Source organism: Typopeltis vanoorti, chromosome 16 (assembly GCF_054136105.1).
Source record: "Typopeltis vanoorti isolate ZY-2024b chromosome 16, IOZ_Tvanoo_1.0, whole genome shotgun sequence".
NCBI lineage: Eukaryota > Metazoa > Arthropoda > Arachnida > Uropygi > Thelyphonidae > Typopeltis > Typopeltis vanoorti.
The window spans coordinates 91,995,182-92,015,645 of NC_143564.1; the positions used below are offsets into that span (position 1 = coordinate 91,995,182).

A 20,464-nucleotide genomic window follows, 5' to 3' on the forward strand; every position below is an offset into this window, starting at 1 on the left:
GCTCCCCATCCGCATTCCAATTCATTCCATAGGTATTCGATAGGGTTGAATACAGGGACAGCTGGAACCATGAAAAACAAAACAACCAGAGACCATATTTCCTCATCTACCAAACTTCAGAGTTGATAGGTTGGCATCTGCTAATTTCGGGTTCGTCTGTGGGACTATCAGGTGGTGAAGCGTGCTTTCTCACTACAAAGAATGCATTTCTTGCTCCAGAGTCAAATGGCGGCGAGATTTACGACATTTTCTCCCTACGCATGATGTTGGCCCTACCTGTTATTAATAGTGTAGGGCTGCGCGGCCAGTCGTTAGTGAGTGTTGCAGCCGACGACAAGGGATTGATTTGCGCCACAATATCAGCACTCGGTAGTCCCACTCTGTGATTTTGTGTTGCCTACCAGGGCGCAGTTGTGCTGTTATTACTTCTAAGGGTTTCCACTTTACAATAACATCACTTTAGTTGATACAGTTGATCGAAGCAACTGCAGCAGGGCAGAAATTTTTCTGAAATCAGTTGCTGCAAAGGTAGTAGCATCCTATGATAGTGCTACGTCACAAGTCATTGAGCTCTTTAGTACGGCCCACTTTACTGTCCATATTTGTTTATGAAAAGATTGTAAAACTATCCTTTTATACTTAATGAGAGTGAAAAAACACTAATTTCCTTGAGAACGGAGTAATGAATCATCTAATAAAAAACATAGTTCTGCGAAATAGTGTTCTGAGCCTCCGTATTTCAGTTAGTAACGGCAATGCCCTTTTATTGAAAAGACTGGGATTCGAAACCTGTCGAGGAAGCCAAGAACTTTCATCAGGACTTTTCAACCGAAGGGCATCGTCGTTACCAACTGAATATAATCGCGTTATGTGAACATTAATTAGGTTTCATAGAACAAAGTTTTTTTCGGGGAGGGGAGGGGAGTGTAACAATTAATCCCAGCAAGGGAAACTAAGATTTGTAACTACAGTCAATAACTAGAATCGATCCACTTAGACCAGAAAACTATAGAAGCTTCACGGAACTTTCCTTGATGCTAGGGGGGTACCGTTTATTATCTAAAAATATTACGTACAGTATGAATTATATATAGGAAAATTACAATATGCTACACATACTTTACGAATTGATAAAATATTATTGTCAAAGCTATTCCAACTACTAAATATTCATCACAATGATTATATCAATTTTTGCAACAGAATCAGCTACATAAATTCCAACATCTGTTTTTCGTTTGCACAGCGCATACAAAAGTGTTTAACACCATTCTACAACTTAGTTATCAAGAGTTTCTTTTTCAGTCTCGAATTATACTGGAATACTGGAATACTCTCCCCTATCCTTCTTAATAATTAATATTAGACAACAGACTGTTACACTTGAAAATAATACCCGATATTGAAAAGGCAAGGTAGCATAGTGACTTAGTCTATTGTGAGATTTCTTCCATCCCATGTCCAAATCGTAGAGTATTCTGTAGAGGCAGCATATAGATGATAGCCAATTTCATGGATTCCATTCTAATATTTGGGCCACATTTTGGCGGACTCAGTATGGAACTCAGTGATCTGCAATTCATCTAATTATGCACAATGCTACTAGTAATTAATCCGACTATCTTATGTAACAATATTATAGGACCTCTATTCTTAATGTACGAGATACGATTTTAACATGAAACTCTGTATATAATAATATTATTATTATTATCTATAATTTTTTATATCGGTATCTGCTTTATTATTATACACCGTACTGACGGAATTATTACCTAATTTACAGTCTTTGATTATGAGGATTACGTGTAGTTGAATGAGGCGAGTTAATCCCAACTACTTCGAAGCTTGGGTTAGCTTTCATAAAGAGAGTGGGATTAGCCTTTACTATTTATGTTGCTGTTACTGTTTATGGATGGGATGTAGGCACTGAATGCTGGTGGTGATTTGTGATGCTTATGTTAGTGTTAATGGTACATTAACTTTGTTGGTATATTTTCCAGAGTTCCTGTTTTAATGTTCTGTAGTTATCTATGGGTTTTAAATTTCTTGGTGGGTTGTTGAATTGCGTGGTTATCTGATGCAATCTCACAAAAGAACCGGATCAGTTGTTGAAGGGAGTGGGGATGTAGAGATTTGTTGTGTGTCGTGTTATACGATATGTGTCTCTGTTATTTCGATAGGTTATGTTGAAGTAATTCCTTAGTAATATTATGTAGTGTTTCAGATTTTTAATGCTCAGGATTCTGTGTATCGCCATGTGCTGGTCGGAGTTTGGCTGCTGTGTATAAGGTGTCCAAATCACTGTCGACACAATTTTCCTCTTTAATATTTCTAATTTTGTTAGGTGACCGTTTGATGTGTTTGCAGAGACTGTGATACCGTATCTGAGTACGGATTTGCAGACATATAGGAGTTTTTTATGTTAGATGGAATAATGTCTTTTACTTGGAAGAGTTTTACTGCGATGATAACGGAGTTTATATTGTAGGTAATCTATATATTTTGTCCATTTAAGGTGGCAATCTATGTAAAGACCAAGGTATTTTGCATGTGTTATAGGTTTGATTTCGGGACATTGACAGGCTTTTTTGTTGTTAATGCAGCGGTATGTGTGACAGTGTATCAATAGTGGTGCGGGGCGCATGATTCTCGGGTTGTGTATTATTAACATATGTGTTTTGGTGCCTTTTATTACAATTGCGTTTTGGTAGAAGTATGTTGTGATTTCATTTAGGTCTTGCTGTGCTTTGGAGAGAGCCGTTTTGATGTCTGTGTGGATTGCTAGTAGTGCAGTGTCATCTGCGTACTGAAACATTTGACTTCTTATGGCCAGGTTATGAACATCGTCAATGTATATGTTGAATAGAGTGGGTGATAATATGGCACCTTGAGGGACACTGTGTTTTATTTGTGTACCCCAGCTGTGACATGTACTTATTTTTGTTACTTGTATTCTGTTTGAGAGATAGTTCCTGAACCAGGTATGCAGTGTTGCTCTTATACCTAATGAGTGTAGTTTGGTGAGTAGTATGTCATGATCAAGTGTATCAAATTCTTTGGTTAAGTCAAGCAGTATAAGGGCGGCGTACCTGTGTCTATCGAGAGTTTTGTTTATTGCGTCGGCGATGTCTTCTAATAAAGTGATGGTGCTTTTTGTTTTCTGAAAGCCGTGTTGGTTTTGTAAGATGATGGTTCACATTTTTTATTTATTTTTATTTTTTATTACTTTACTTTTTATTACCTCTAAAAGAAATTACATATTTTATAGTATAGTATAGGCAACAATACCAGCATTTCTTGCATTTCATGCATTCACTCTTAATATCGTTATAATTTTCACAATTTGCAATTCATATAACAGAATAATATTCATATTAATAATCTACAAATACTGTTTCCCGTTTCACAAAGTGTATAATATGAATGCATATTGAATTTTATATTTTATTTATTTATTTATTTACATATATTAAAGGGTGACAAGGTGTTATTATACAGACTATGAGTATTTTACTTTATACAAATCACATATTATAGTTTCTTAAATAGAGAACATTACAGAATGTACTATATGTAACAAGAAAAATTTATTTTAGATATATATGCATACTACTGTCAACAGTAGTAGTAGTAGGTCTAATAATAAGAATCTAACTCCTTTTATTCTCTCATAGGGAGTAGGCGAGACCTATTAACCCTATCTAGATTTTGGAGACTGAGTAAGCAATTCATTCTCCACTGGTAGCCAATCAGAGATAGCTGGCCCATAACAATCACAAATTATAAGCGGCAATCGATAAAGAGACGGGCAAACAAGTGCTATTATCTGTTGGCACCTAATCCTAACAGGATATGTTACAGTCTGATATAATATGGGTTCTACGGTAGATTTTCCTAAGTTTACGGGACGAAAAAGCCCGAGATTCCGCAAGAAAAAACCTGCTTGCCGATGCCAGATGTCGACTAACTCGGGAACTAGTCGAAGATAGAAAAATGTTCCTAGTCAGTGACTAGACATGAACTGAAGTCTATCTTTGGGTGTCTTAGGGCAGATGATGCAACTACCACTTCCACTGCACTAAGCAGGCTTCATCATCATTATTATATATTTTTTAAAACATTTTATTATGTCTCAGATAAATTACATGCATAGATACAATAATAGTTGTATATACAAGAGTGTGTGTGTATATATATATATATATATATATATATATATATATATATATAATAATTTTAAAATAAATAATATTTTTTCTACATTGGATTTCAGTTAAGAATTTTAATAGCACTCGTTGCCTCTGTATTGTGCATTTACCACGCTTGTTCTAATATTAACAGTGATGATTATACAGATTTTTTTGTGTGAATAACTAATATAATAATAATAGTTTTGGAGGCATTTCTGATTTCTTCCTCGAAGCTTTGCAGAGCTTATCTGAGGAAGATAATAGATGGTGGTGGTTATGTTTCTGTACTGGTCGCAAGCCAGTTGTTGATTTACACTGTTTGCTGGTACGTGCTTGGAAGGCTTTAACTGCTGTTACACAGTTTAACTTTTTTTTTAGCAAGTAGGGTTGGACATGGGTTGGATGATTTTTTGAGAGGGGTTTGTCATAGTTTGTGTGTGTGTGTGTGTGTGTGTGTGTGTGTGTGTGTGTGTGTGTGTGTGTGTGTGTGTGTGTGTGTGTGTGTGTGTGTGTGTGTGTGTGTGTGTGTGTGTGTGTGTGTGTGTGTGTGTGTGTGTGTGTGTGTGTGGTTTCTGCCGTCGGCAGTTTGTTTAGAATGTCAGGCACATAGAAGTTTCGGTTGGCTTTGCCATTGTGATGATTGTTGTACTTATATGTTATATAGTTTGTTGATTATGGTCTTATTATCTGATATGTAGTTCTGGTTACTCTATAGGTTGGGCTGTAGTAACGTTTTAACATGCTGTGTAGCGGCATACGTGTTTCACCTTAAATATGTTGTTGCGTCCGTGCTGCCTGCATAAGTGTGGGTTGTTCCCAGAATATCAGTTTTACCATTTTATCTTGCAACCGTTGTAACCTGTTAACTCTGTAGTCTGCGCAGAATGCATATGATGTGATTGCGTATCTTAAAATGTTTTCACATAATGCTTTATAGATCAGTATTTTTATGTGTGTCGGAGCTATGTCTTTTAATCGGTATAGTTTGCTTGCTATTATCCTAAGCTTGGTGTGTAGGTAGTTTATATGGCTATTCCAACTTTGATCAGCATCGAAGTGAAGTCCGAGATAGCATGTTGTTTTCACCTCTGTGATGGTTGTGGTTTCAGGTTCAGCGCTTTGTGTATAGGAGGATGAATGTCGGATAGTGAGATATTTTGTTTCCATGGGCAGGGTTTGGGAGTTTTTGAATATCATTAGTTTTGTTTTTCCGGGGTTCATATATATGTGCCGTTTTCGGTTAACCAGATTTTACTTTTTAAGGAAAGATGACTTATGTCGTGTCTGTATATGTTAAATAGAATGTGAGATAGGACAGTTCATTGCGGTACTCCACAAGTTACCGGTACCTCTTTGCTGTACGCAATTCCTATACGTGTGATGTGCTTCTTGTTTTCCATGTTTGTTTTAAACCACTGGAGTAGACGACTCCAATTCCGATATGCGTTAGCTTCGTTAATAAGGTTTTGTGTGTTAGTGTGTCAAATGCCTTTGTTAGGTCAATGAATACGACTAATGTTATTCTGTTTTTATCCAATGCAGCGTTTATCAGGTCTGTGAAATCTTCCAGGAGTGTTGATTTTCCTCTTTTTTTTTTTTTTTTTGAAATCCATATTGTGTTTTGGGTATGATTTGAAAGTTTTTAACGTATGTGGAGAGTTTGCAATGCACGATGCGCTCCTTGATTTGGTTGATTACAGATAACGTGGAGATGGGTCTGTAATTACTTATAATGATTCTTTTTCTATGTATGTGTATGGGTGTCATTAATGCAGTCTTTAATGTTTCAGGTATATGTCCCATTTCAAAGATTTTATTTAACAGTTTTTGTATAATTGGAAGTAGGTTGGTTGAGTGTTTCTTGATGTCTTTTAGTCTGATTCCGTCTATCCCCGGTCCTTTGTTAGGATTAATTTGTTGAATTGCCAGTGATAGTTCTTCTTTTGTTATTGTGGGGAACCACATCGACTGGGTTGCTCATGGACCTAGTGGAGAATATTCGTTTGTGTGACAAAAGGTTGTTTCTTATAGCTTTTGGACAGAGTTCACGAATTGCTGATTAAAGTTGTTTGTCAACTGTTTGAGGGATTTGGGGTCGCAAGCAAAGCTGTGTTTTATTGTTTCTGAGGCAGTGGTTCTGTGTATATTGTCCAGCATTTCATTAATCAGGTGCCAGGTTTCCTTTATGTCGTTCTGTGCTGTTGTGAATTTGTTGCTGCAGCAGTTTCTTTTTGCCGTTCTAATCTGTGTTGTTAGGAGATTCCGTTTTCTTTTGTATTCAGCTTGTAAAGCGATATTGTTTGGCAACTTCTTAAGTTGTTTCCATAGGGCATCTTTTCTTTGTATGTCTGTTAATATGTTGTCTGTTATCCATGGATTCTGTTCTCTTTGGGAGCATATATTTATTTTTGTTAATGCTTTGTTATATATATATATTTTTAATACAAGTTTAAGATTATTATATACAGCTTCAGCAGAGTCTGAAGATGCTATCTGCATCTAGTCTGTTTTTCTGATTTCGTCGTTTACTATTGTTACCTTTAGAATGCTATAATACTGTTTTTTAGTCTCAATGAGTTTTATGGGTTCTGGTTCAGTGTGTAACTGAAAAGCTGTGAAGTAGTGGTCTGCCAGTTTGTATATTATGATGGCTAATGTGTGGCTGTTTGGAGGGGACCATTTATTTATGTGGTTAATACTGGATGAGATTGTTGTATTTCCGTGTGTACGACTGTATTGATGGGATTATGTTATATGCTAATAAGAGGTCTAGATATTGTTCTGTGTTGTTATTTATGTTCCTAATGTTTATATTCATGTCTCTTATTATTGTCAAGTATTCTGAGGCACCTTCTTTCGTGGCTGAGAGCCATCTGTTTATTTCATCTAGGAAATATGTGGTGCTTAAGTTGGGTGGGCTGTATATTGCGTTTAATATCAAGGAGTTTTCTTGTTTGATTAACTTCTCTTAAAATGTATTTTTTTTTTCAAATTTTGAGAAAGAGTGATTATACAAACAAATTTCTGCATTTGTTTATAAGGATTACTTGTAGATGAGGGAGGCAAGTTAATCCCACCTACTTCGAAGCTTGGGTTAACTTTTATGAAGAGAGTGGGATTTAGCCTTCACTATTTGTGTTGTTGCTACTGTTTATGTATGGGATATAGGCATTGGATGCTAGTGATTTGTGATCTGTATATTAGTGTTAATGGTATTTAACTTTGTTGGTATATTTTTCATAGTTCGTTTTTTTAATGTTCTGTAGTTATCTACGTGTTTCAAATTTCTTGGTAGGTTGTTGAGTTGCCTGGGTATCTGAGGTGATCTCACAAAAGAACCGGATGAGTTGTTGAAGGATGTGGGGATGTAGAGAGTTGTTGTCGGTCGTGTTATACGATATGTGTCTCTGTTGTTTCGATAGATGATGTTGAAGTAATTCCTTGTTAATGTCATGTAGTATTTCAGGTTTTTAATGCTCAGAATTCTGTGTATCGCCATGTGCTTCTCGGATATTGGTTGTTGCGTGTAAGGTGTCTGGACACCTTACACGCAACAACCAATCACTGTTGACACGATTTTCCTGTGTAATGTTTCTAATTTTGTTAGGTGGCCGTTTGATTTGTTTGCATAGATTGTTATACCGTGTCTGAGTAGGGATTCGCGGATACCGTGATATATGAATTTTTTTATGTTGGGTGGAATAATGTCTTTAACATGGAAGAGTTTTGCTGCGATGATCCGGAGTTTGGTGTGTAAGTATTCTATATGTTTTGTCCATTTAAGGTGGGAATCTATATAGATATAGATTCTTCTGTTTGAGAGATAGTTCCTGAACCAGGAATGCAGTGTTCCTCTTATACCTAATGAGTATAGCTTGGTGAGTAGTATGTCATGATCAAGTGTATCAAATTCTTTGTTAAGTCAAGCAGTATAAGGGCGGCGTACGTGTTTCTATCGAGAGTTTTGTTTATTGCGTCGGCGATGTCTTCTAATAAAGTGATGGTGCTTTTTGTTTTCTGAAAGCCGTATTGGTTTTGTGAGATGATGTTGTACTTCTGTAAATAGTTCTGTAGTGTGGTGTATGTTACTTTTTCTAGAATTTTTGAGATGACTGGTAGGGTAGCTATTGGTCTGTAGTTCTGAGTATCGTTTCTTTTGTCGTGTTTTTATATTGGCGTAATTATTGCAGTTTTTAGTTGTGGAATAATGCCTGTGTCGAATATTATGTTAACGTGTTTCAAGAGTATTGGATTTATTTGTTCAAAGTGTGTTATAAGGTCTGTGAGTCTTATTTTGGCTATTCCTGCAGTGGTCTTCTTTGGTTTTAGTTGTAGGATTGCTTCTTTCAGTTCCTGTTTTGTTACGGGTGGAAAATACATCGTTTGTTGTTGATTTTGTGTCGGTAGTTTTTTTGTTGATCGTTGGTAGTTTGTCTTTTTTGAGTTGTGTGATGTTGTTTGTGAAAGCATGGTTGAATGAGTCTGCTAGTTCCTCTTGGTTTGTGTCCTGACGGAAGCTTTTTGCAATAAAATCTTGTGTTGAAGTTTTCTTTTTTCGAGTTACTAATTCGTTGAGTGTAGCCCATGTTTGCTTAATGTTGTTGTTATATTCCATGAATTTTTGGAAGTTGTAGCGTCTTTTTGCCCTATGAATTTTTGTTGTTAGTTGATATCTTGTGGTTTTGTATAAGGTTTGTAAATGTGTGATACTGGGTGACTTTTTAAGTTTTTTGCATAGATTTTCCTTTACAGTAATAGTATTTAGTATGTGAACTTTAGTTGAAAATTCTCGTATAATGTAACAGGATCATTTATTTTAAGTTGGGTATTCCAGTCTGTATTTTTGACTTGGTTATCGACAATGCTCTTTAATATGATCAAGTTTTGTCGACTTTTGTAGTGGTGGAAGGGGGGGGGGGTAGGAAACGTAATAAAACGAAGTTGAGACAAAGTAGTGATCGGCAATTTTCACGTTAATTACTGATGAGATATGTATGGATGGGAGCCCGTATGTCGATATGATCAAATTCTTGATTTTGTTAGTGAGTTATTGAGTATTTCTTCTCTTGTTGGGGAGTTAATGGTAGGGTTTATGTTGTACTGACTTGGTATGTCTAGATATGTGTTAGTGGTTGAAGAAGCCTGGTCAAGAGTATTCATGTTAATGTCTACTATTAGGATGAGTGTGTGTGTGTGTGTTGTTCGAGGTTCGATGCCGCTTAGCCATGTTTCTAACTCGTGAAGAAAACTGAGTGGATTGTTATCTGGGGGTCTGTATATTGTGTTTATTGTGTATTTGATACTATTGTGGCTATTTGTGATTTACAAAAGTAGTGTTTCCCATGTTCTAAGTGAGTTTGTTTTTAAGTAACATTGTATTTTTCTTTGATAAATGCCACAATGCCACCTCCTCTTTTGTTTTGTCTCATAAGTTGTAGGTTTGATAATTATTTATGTTTTATGCGTAAATTTCTGTGTCGTTTATTGCAACTTCGGTAAGTATTAGTCAGCATTTCTCATAAATCATTTTATGAGAAAGAATGAAAATACTCGAGTATACATAATTACAAGTAAATCAGACTTACACAGCCTACCAATACAAAATACTAACTTTTAACATCCTTAAGAATAAGATCAAAAACTATATAATGGAGATCTCAAACATAGGCGAACATATCCAGTCAGACAGCATAAATGTCAAGGTCTTTTACTCTTTGAGGAAATGGTCAGACAACATTTCCACCAATACCAACTTCACTATCATACACACAAACATAAGACGTATAAACAAACACTGGCTTACATTGATTTCTTATACTTCTTATGTTTGTGTGTATGATAGTGAAGTTGGTATTGGTGGAAATGTTGTCTGACCATTTCTTCAAAGAGTAAAAGACCTTGTAATTTATGCTGTCTGACTGGATATGTTCGCCTATGTTTGAGATCTCCATTATGCAGTTTTTAACTTTTCACATCCTTAAGAATAAGATTAGAAAAGTTAGTATTTTATATTGGTAGGCTGTGTAAGTCGGATTCACTTGTCATTATGTATATTCGAGTGTTTTCATTCTTTCTCATAAATATCTGGGAATTCTTTGTCTACAGGAACTTGTAGTTTTTTTCTGTTTTTGTCTTCCTTGCTCGGTATAAAAGATTTTTGAAGTATGGAGTCCAGTGTTCCATTATATAGATTGGTGTTGGGAGTTTCTTATCAGTTAGGATCGTTGTTGTCGGCCTTGTTTTCTTGCTTGCTGTAAGAATGGGGTCGCTCAGATTTCTGTTGGTAAAACGAGCGATGATTGGTGGAGGTCTCTCTTTGTTTTTTTGTGGGTCTCGGTTAATCGAGGTGATATATGTGGTTGCGATTTGAATTCCAATTTTGCTGCCGATCAGTTGCATTATGTTGCTTAAGTCTTCTGTATTTTCTTTCATTATTCCCTCAATTTGAAGTTCTTTTTTTCTTTCTTTTTGTAGCATGTGCTCCATTTGACACTTGAGTGTGTTTACTTCTTTCCGCAATTCTTGATTTTCGTGTTGGAGTGTTTCTTGCGTTTCTATCGCTTCCGTTAATTTCGTCTTTATTTCTCGCACGGTTCCTAACATTTGTTCAGAGGTCTCGTTATTGAACTGTATGTAATGTTCATACTCCTAGAATATTTTGTTAATTTGTTCCATGTGCGTATTTAACAAGTTTTTCACCATGAGTTTAAATGAATCAAAGTTATCTGTAATTTTAGGATCCGGAAGCGACTTACCTTGATGTGCGTTACTTTTCTTTGATGTCTGGTATTTGTTCTTCGTTTTCTCACGGCACTGTTGACATCGCCATTCGGTCCGTTTCACGGCTCCTTTTGCTTTCCACGTGCTTTCTGAGATCCCTGAACAGTGGAAGTGTTGTGTTTTGTTATATCGGAACAATGTGGTCCGTCCCCTTCATCGCTTAATGGCTTATTGCACTTGTTACAGCTCATTTTGCTTGAACTTCAATGTGTCGGTGACCTTTGGCCTTTCTTCCCGTTAGCGACTATAGTGCGATTTTTAAAATGGCGACGTCCTTTGTTCTTCGTTGGCTGGTGACTGCAGTACACTCTATGAACTTCCAACACTGAAAATTTGAATATTACTTATCTGATTTTGGTGATTTGAACGTCCCTGTCTTCAGCATGACTAGTAGAATTAAACAGTAGCACTTTCAAGTTAGAAACATGAGTTAACACTTTAAACCTATAAAACCAGGAGCAGCGATACAGTGTACGTGTGCATCCGTCTGCCTACACAGCGCCCTCTGTGCTATAATAATAATAATAATAATAATAATAATAATAATAATAATAATAATAATGCGTATCAAGGATTTAGGCCTAGCATGGCCTGTTTCAGCCTTAGAAGTCATCGTTGAATCGTTTTAGAGGACGTCCTGGTTTTCTTTTTCCTAATGGCTTGTGCTTTGAGGCTTGTTTTTAGTAATCATTTTTCATTCTTTGAACATGTTCCATCCATTTATGTTTATATTTTAAAAGTTTTCTATTACTGGTTCTTGGTTTAATTCTTTCATAATTTCTTCGTTTCTTTTGGGATCAAATAAGGTATATTATGACTTTTCTCAAAAACTTCAAATTTCATTTGCTCTGCATTTAGTATCGTTTTTATATTAAGCCATTCTATTTCTTCATTTTGTTTTATTTTTTCTTGATATTGGTTAATTTTTTGTTCATATGGCCATTGTACATTTGTGTCATTCAATAGTCTAGTTTTATAAACAAATGTATCAAATTTTCTTTCTGTTCTTGCTACTTGTAGCCATTTAGCTGGTAATCTCAATTTTATTTTAACAAAGAAGTGGTCACTGCTTATTTCATATCCTCTGTGAACGCTAACATCTAGTGAAAATTTTGATGAATTTTAATTTAATATAAAATAATCTAATATTGATTTCCATCCTCTTGCTGCCCAAGTATATTTATGTATGTCTTTATGTTTATAGAAGGCATTCATTATTTTAGGTTATTATAAACTACAAAGTCAATCAATTTTTTACCATTCCTGTTTAGAGTATGTTATCCATGTATTACTATATTATTATTAATTCTCGTCGTTTCCAATTCTTGCATTTAAGTCTCCTGCTAAAATTATGTAATCATTTTTATTTATTTTATTATATATGTTTTGTAGCTGATAATAAAAATCAATATTATCCTGTTCTCTTTCCTCTTCTTGGGCATATAAACCAATTATTGTTAAATAGCCTCTACTATTTTTATTCTAGCTTCTATTATTCTTTCATTCCATGATTTATAGTGTTTTGACTGTTTTGAAATAACAATAATAATAATTATTATTATTATTAAAACGTTTTATTAAAAATTATTATTATTATTATTAAAACGTTTTATTAAAAAATTATTATTATTATTTTAATTAAATTTTAAAAAAAAATTATTATTATTATTATTATTATTACGATGAACAATACGATGCTAATACTGCCAACCTTCATGTTGGCAGTATTAGCATATATATATAAACGCATCCGTTTTCAGGAAAAAAAAATCCAGAAGCGCAGAAATTTCTCAGAATTGTTCAAAGGTGTTAGTTCGATTCGCTGACATTCCAAAAAGAGCATTCACGTTTCATTTTAATGAGAATGGTTGCCATAAATGATCGAAGCTTGCAAACCAAAATGTATGAAGAAGCACGTTGCATACATGATTTCTGACGTTTTCCTATAGTGAGAAATGCAGATTTGTATAGTAAAAACACATAAAGAAAGAATAAACAACATTTCCAACTTTCTTTTGAAGTGTTTCTTAAAATATATTCGGGATAAAATAAACTACTACTATAAATGACGAATGAAGTGTATTAAAATTTTCAGAGGTAAATTTGGCAAAATATGTACACAGCCTTAACGTAGCTTACTGTAAAAGATTTAAAATGTTGTGCGATATTAGATTCAGTTCATCACACCAAGTAATTGTAAATTATTATTAACAGTGTACATTGTTTTAAATATTTACAAGTATACATTCATAGTATTTTCTTTAGTGTTTGGGAAAAACCCATAACGGTCACGGAATTAGTAGCCTTTATGCAGATATATGTAAAAGTCATTTACACAGAGCATGTGCAATCACGTGTGTCGCCATGTATTCTAAGGCAACTGTTTAAGAATACTGATGATCAGTAATTCAGTAGTGTTAATCACAATGGAATAAACGGAATTCGATAAAGGGCTTATTGTGAGTGCTCCCTCTGATATTGAAAACAGCAGAGCTGACTGGTTTCTCAAAAGTTGAGATATCCAATATAACACACTTTGGTTGTTTAAAAGGTGTAACTGCGATTCTGAGACTGTCTATCAGGAACGAGATCGCCGTCGTCTGAGAAGCCTTGTACGGACAAACAAAACTTCCTGTGTACAGCAATTGACCGAAGAATTTAAAGAAGGTTGTTCTCAACCGATAGCTCAGCGAAGAACTGAAAGGATCGGGATTGGCAGTAGCATGCCTATACGTGAAATAAAAGTGTCTAATTCAGTTTGTCTTATTCGATGGTTAGAAAAGAAATTTAGTGAGTACCTACGGTGAGTTAACCAGCTCCAAAGATGTGGGAGGTTTTTTGTTCTTGGGGATCTCAGGTTTTACGCCTTACAAACAAACAAATTATCCTCTTTACAAGAATGAATTAACCGATCTGTGATCGATGGATTAAATGCAGGGTGTTCATTAGGTGTTGTCTAGGGAAGATTAGAAATTAAATTATTTGGAATGAAAACTTTCTGAGTAGCACCTGAAAGTAAAATTAAGAAAACTTTTCCACGGAGAAAAGGAATTTAATAACCTAGGATTCTTACGAATTTAATCAGTACCAAGAAATGGTAAATTGGCATTAGAAACTGTAAAAAGACGGGCACATATTAGCAGAATAGGGAAAGTTACCAGAGAACTATAACTGAACAGTGATTTCTCAGTATATATATATATATATGATATATATATATATATATATATATATATACATATAAAAAAGATATATATATATGCATATATATATATATATATATATATATAAAGAAGGGCACATATTAGCCGAATAGGGAAAGTTACTAGAGAACTATAACTGAACAGTGATTTCTCAGTATATATATATATATATATATATATATATATATATATACTGTATATATGTTTCTCTGAGGCCAACCACACCGTCTACCTCAATGTCTCATGTAAAAGCTTCATTAAAATCCATTCCGTACTTGACCTAATTCGAACTCCGATCTCTGCATGCAAGAGGAAGGCATCGAACCAACTGTAGCATGAAGGCACTTCACCTATTCCGCTCATATGAGATATCAATCAAGTCGATGGTGAGACTACATCTTATAATTAAAAATTTCTACTTTCCAGTTATTTTCACTTCCTCAAACTCCAAAACATTTCCCTTAATTATTGTTCTTTTTAATTCTTCTGTGTGTTTATGTGTGTAATTTTTTTAATGAAAATATTTAAAAAAGTACGAATTCTACCGGTTCTTTAAACAGACTTGAGTTGCATCACTATGCACACCACAGATTTAAAATTATAATTTCCCTCAGGAACTGAAACAGATGCCTTCATCTCGTTCTTAGCGGAGAATGTGAGTAATGGAGAATCAGAACTATCGTTCCTTAAATTGTTTCTTCCTGTAAACTATCTTTTCTTTAAGATTAACTTCTCTTTAAAGACAAGTTAAACTTGGAAATTTAACTATACATTTAGTGTGCAAGGTAATTAAACTTACACAATAAATGTATATTTTATTATTTTTGAACAGAAACCTTTAGATTTTTTTCACTAATAATCAGATAATTCTTTCTATAAGCGTGCATTCACTTTAATCATAATATTAAGGATTTCGCGATGTCGTGCAGAACAGCTCAGAAGGATCAGCATCCATCTTATATTGACTTTTAAATGCATTCCTTCACAGAGTGTGTCCGCGCAGTGTGGACAATAACCGACATGTGCCCTTTACTTGGAAAGATCTCGATTGGAATGTTGGCTAAGATACGTAGTAGTTTACAACCTCAGAAATAAAAGTTAATTATGCTGTTTGAAATTTAAGTGAGTTTTGTTTTCTTTAGTAACTCCGTTTGATACCCTAGCATACAAATCAAGTGAAAATATAACACTTAAAATATAATATACTGAACACATGTCTTGAGTTGTTTCCTGCGCAATTAACAGAAATCACAATCTCAGAGGTTGAGCTGGACTTGCCTCACTATGTTTTCTCATGGCAAATTAAAAATTCAAAACTTTCAGTATAAGATATTTTAAACTAATCGAATTTCTCTAATATGTACCGGATTTGATAAAGTTTCATTATTATGAAGTAATGTGTGAAACCATACAGTGCCATCGTTAATGGGATTAGTTTCGAAATATTCAAACTGGCTTTTCTAGATCTTCTGGGAAATGTTTCACTACTACTCACAAGTCTCAGACTTAATATTTGTCTGCAGTGTTAAAACATGTGGCCCTTAAATAACGATTTTGCCTGTGAAAAGAATCAGTTTACTTCACCTGCTGACAATTGTTAGCAACGTTATATAATTACTTGGCTTTTAATATTTCTTTCTATGCTGGTTTCTTATGACCTTGCGTCAGTATATTAAGGGAAACATTTTAATCTTCCTAATGGCTGAATTGTTTTAAACTCTTAAACAGTCTTTTGACACTTAACGATGCGCACTCCATGCACATTTTACATATTACGCTTCACTCCTTTTACATTTTACATTTTACAATTTACATATTAAGCTTCACTCTTTTCAGTATCTTAACTTGTATTTGATTCGACTTTGTAGTTTGGGTAATAATAACAATAATGGATGTTTTTCTGAAAGTTATAAAAATTAATGCGCTGCTGAAATTTATCTATAAAAAACTTATTAGAACACTTTAGTGATCGCAATACAAAACACTAGCGTGGAAAAAGGAGTTGGGCAAAAACGCAAATATTTCATAGTTAGTGAATATCCTACAGGTTTCGTAGTTCAGTTGGTATATACGACCCGTTTGTTCGAAAGATCCTGTTCGAATCCTGTCCACGATGTTACGAAACTTTATCAGGTCTTTTTAATCAGAGGGTGGGTTAGAGTGTCCCATATAGAGGTAGAGAACTTTTCTAACTGAAAGTCTGGTTTTTTCGTCCATAAGATCAGGCAAACCAGTCCCGTGAATCAAACATTTAAAGCAATGAATACTTACTTTTAGGGGATGCAACAGAGGAGTGACGTGCATTAATGCATTAATTCGTCATGACCGCTAATCAGGAGATATTACTCGTCCTAAGGGATGAGTTGAAGTTAAAGTGATCTTCACCCTAATTTATAATCCTAATCAAGAAACCAAGGTGACATTTTTCTAGGCTTTTCAGATCTCCATTAAGTATGGTGATAATCAGAAATCGGACGAAGAGATATATTTACTATTTAATCTCGTTTCACTAGAGTTATTTGTAATTTTTATTAGAAGGTGAATGAACTTTAAACATTAAATTAGTAATTTATTTGGTAGAAAATGAATAATTCCAGTTCAAACTTTTTATGTACTATCATAATTTTTCTTCAAATAAAAGTTACAGAATTTCCACAAAAGTAACATCACAATTGTTATCCATTATTATTATTATTATTATTATTATTATTATTATTATTATTATTATTATTATTATTATTATTATTTTATTTATTATTTTTTTAATAAACTCGTTGGAGTTCTAAATCATAACTCAGCTAAAGCAACTACAGGACGAATATGAGTGCACTTAAAAAGTTATGATTAACTGTGGTGCTCGAATCGTCAAACACTACTCACAAATGCATTGAAGTCACGCCACGTAATGGAGATGACGATGTGCCTATTCATTTCCAAAACATCGGTATAAAAGAGTTCTGCCTAATTATTTTTGGTACAAAACTTCGCTATTTTATTATTTTATATTGAATGCTTAAAACGTTGTAAATTAATGTTTTATACTTGGGGCGATTTTGATTAACTGCTTATTTGTAGTTTTAATTAGAAAGTGAATGAACTTTAAACATCGAATTAATTGTTTATCTGAATGTAAATGAATAATTCCAGTTCACAATTTAACAGTATTTCCACAAAAGTAACATCACAATTTTTGTCCAATATTATTTTTTTTCTCACGTAAACGCGTCTATAATTAAACTATAATTTGTCTACTATTAACTAAACAATTTACTTTATTAGGTAACTGAAAAATACTAATTATTTATAACACGGTTAACCTCAAAATGTGACTTAAGCATAAGAAAAATTATAACAGTAGGAAACTGTGATGTTGCGTTTACATCTTCCTTATGATCATTAAAAGTAGTACGGAACGATGGAACTGGTAACACGTACGGATAAATATTTAACCGAAAAATAGATTATTTGAAAGACGAAACATTCGAAAAAAATAAATAAGATGTAAAACATATAATTTTGAAATTGCAAAATACTCAATAAAATAAATAAGAAAAGTTTAAAGTAGTGTACAAAGATAGGAGGAAATTTATTTCTTCGTATTTCTAGGAATTTCTTCATCTAGTATTCTTAGCAGGCCCTTAAGCACCCCTTTCCAAGGTAACTCTGGATTTCGTAACCGTGATTCCAGGATAATATAGTTAGCCCTATGCTTATAAGTTGTTATTTTGTATGCAAATGGTGTGTGTGTGTTCTTCTGACCAGTTTTTCTGTATGTGGAACGAAAAACCTAAGTTGTCTGCTGGAAAATTCCTTCCACCTCTCTATGAGACCGGCTGACTCACTTTAAGTTGAGAATCCCATATAAAGGTTCTTTGCGTTCTAGACGGGATTCGGACTCTGATGTCTTTCCAAGCGAAAGGACATTTTCGAAAAAGAGTGAACTACGGAGGTTCTATTCCTATGCTTTTGGTTGATTTACGTAATATATGGGAACATATAAGATCATACTAGCAAGAACAAAAAATGAAAATGTGTGAAGAGCTTTGATGTTTTGTTTACCTACAAAATGTTTTGTTGGTAAACATGTTTTGTTCGTTCAGTTTGACTTTTCGTCCCACAACAAAATTCTCCCTAGCAGGCCAATAATCATATATAATATGAATAACAAGAACAAAAAAGAAAAACAAATCCTTTCAGTTTTACTAACTCTTATCTCATATATCTCTTCTGTTCGATTTACATATTATGAAGAATGTGTTCCTTTCGCGAAGTATAATTGGCCTTCATAAACTTAATTCCTCTCTATTTCGGATTTCATTTCTCTCTCTCTACACTCTGTAACGCATATGACATAGTGTGCATGTGTCGTTCCGAATACGCTATGGGCCTACTTAATTCTGCCCTGCTTAATCGCGCTATAATCACACATACCCACTTACCCGCCCACCCACAGACACAATTATATTTATATAAAATTTTAGTGCACTGTGCGAGCTGCATAGTTAGTATTGTTTTAGTATAAAATATAAAAGTATGCTAAAAGCAAAAAATAATTTCGACTCTTTTAATGTTGATATTGTTGTTGCTATATAGCGAGGCATACAATCATAATATTCTCCCACTTTTAACACGCACACGAGTTATCTGCTATTTGTTCAGTATAGCTTCCTTTCGGAATCCTCTAAGTGCTTTATTTATTTGTGGATACTTTACTGAAATGACTAGAAAAAGCGAAACTATCTAGGTTATACTTTAGCGTATATCATGAGGAAGATGAAACTCTATTTCTTGTAAGGATCACAAAACTTGATCCTACTTCCGTCTCTTCGAAATGCATCCAATACTGTTCCCAGCATCTTTCCATTGATGGATGCCAGATCCTCCACCTGATCGTTTTAGGATGGATGGCGAGCATCACTCTCATGTCATTCAAGCAATTTGTGAACAGTTAAAGCTCTTCGATACGGAGCATTATTTTCTTCAAAACCAGGTGTCTATGACGCACATGCCGTCGATATTTGAAATGGTTTTTTTCCTGATCGTACGGTAAACAGCCTTAGGAGCAATCACTTCACACTTTGCTGAAACCTGATGTGGAAAATGGAGAGATGGCTGAAAGCGTTTATTGTTTCTTTGAAAAGACCCTTTTAAAATACTTTGGACATTTGCAAACGAATTTAAAAACTTTGTACTCAAAGAATATTCTTAAATATCGCTATTTGGAGCCTATTTTTCTCCATAATATGTTTGCTGGTACTTTGCTCTCTCATGAAGAAATATTTTCTCTTAAAATCGTTCGAAAATTCAAACAAAATAATATTTAATTATTTTTTTAAATATTTAATTATTCTACATTGACGTTGTACTTCACGCACTATGAATTGAATATGCAGTTTTGTTAAATTGTAAAGCTGTATAGATATTTCTAATTACGACAAGATAAACCAGCAATTTATTTTTGAAGTAGTTCGTTACCTCTATGTTTTGGTTAGAAGAATCTCTCAACAATCTAATGCACAATAAATATACTATAATGTTTATTTTCACCTAGTGATAATGCTAAAACTTCGGTTTAAATAAATGGTCTAGGATCAAATCATCTTGCGATATATTAATAGCATCTAATGTTATAAAAGTTAAGCTGTATTGAGCATATTCAAATATTGTTAAAAACAGGTCACGAATGCTTTTTATCTCTTTGTTTCTTCACTAATTTTGCACATAATGTTCATCGGTATTATCATTTATAATTGTACCAATGTAATTTGTAAAGATTGCATTAATATAAGCCGCTTTATGAAATAATCGAAAATGTCTTTAGGTATGAATCCCATACATTATACGAAAATTCAAACAAAATTCAAAATTCTTATAAAATAGAACTTTTATAAGACTATTTTCATCTGAAAATGATTTAGCCGTCTCATGATGAGGTTACAGCATTTTTCTCTCTGTGAGAAACCCGGACTGCCATTCATGAAAACCGGAAAACCTTTTATTTATTTATTTATTCTTACGGAAAAAGTAATGCAGAACAGCTACAGGTCAATGTCCAATCTAGAAAGCCAATCCAATTTCTCATCCGTTACCTTGTGGATGTCCTATAGGCCACCACGGTTAAATTGGCGCCTTGGGAAGCCTTTCACAATACGAGTAATCGTCTGAGTCACTGGAGAACAATCACAATAATGATGGTCAAACAGCCTCCATTTATGTAGTAGGTAGTCACATTTACCTGGTTAGTTCTGATCCTGTTGATTGATGACCAAATCTTCCTAGGAATAGCAA

At 34.1% G+C, this 20,464-nt stretch overlaps 1 protein-coding gene across 4 annotated transcripts in view; it reads left to right on the plus strand.

The window, feature by feature from the left end:
- Positions 1 to 20,464, plus strand: part of LOC150098182 (neural cell adhesion molecule L1-like) — a 302,417-nt gene that overhangs the window by 217,050 nt on the left and 64,903 nt on the right. The gene's annotated exons all lie outside the window — the stretch shown is intronic.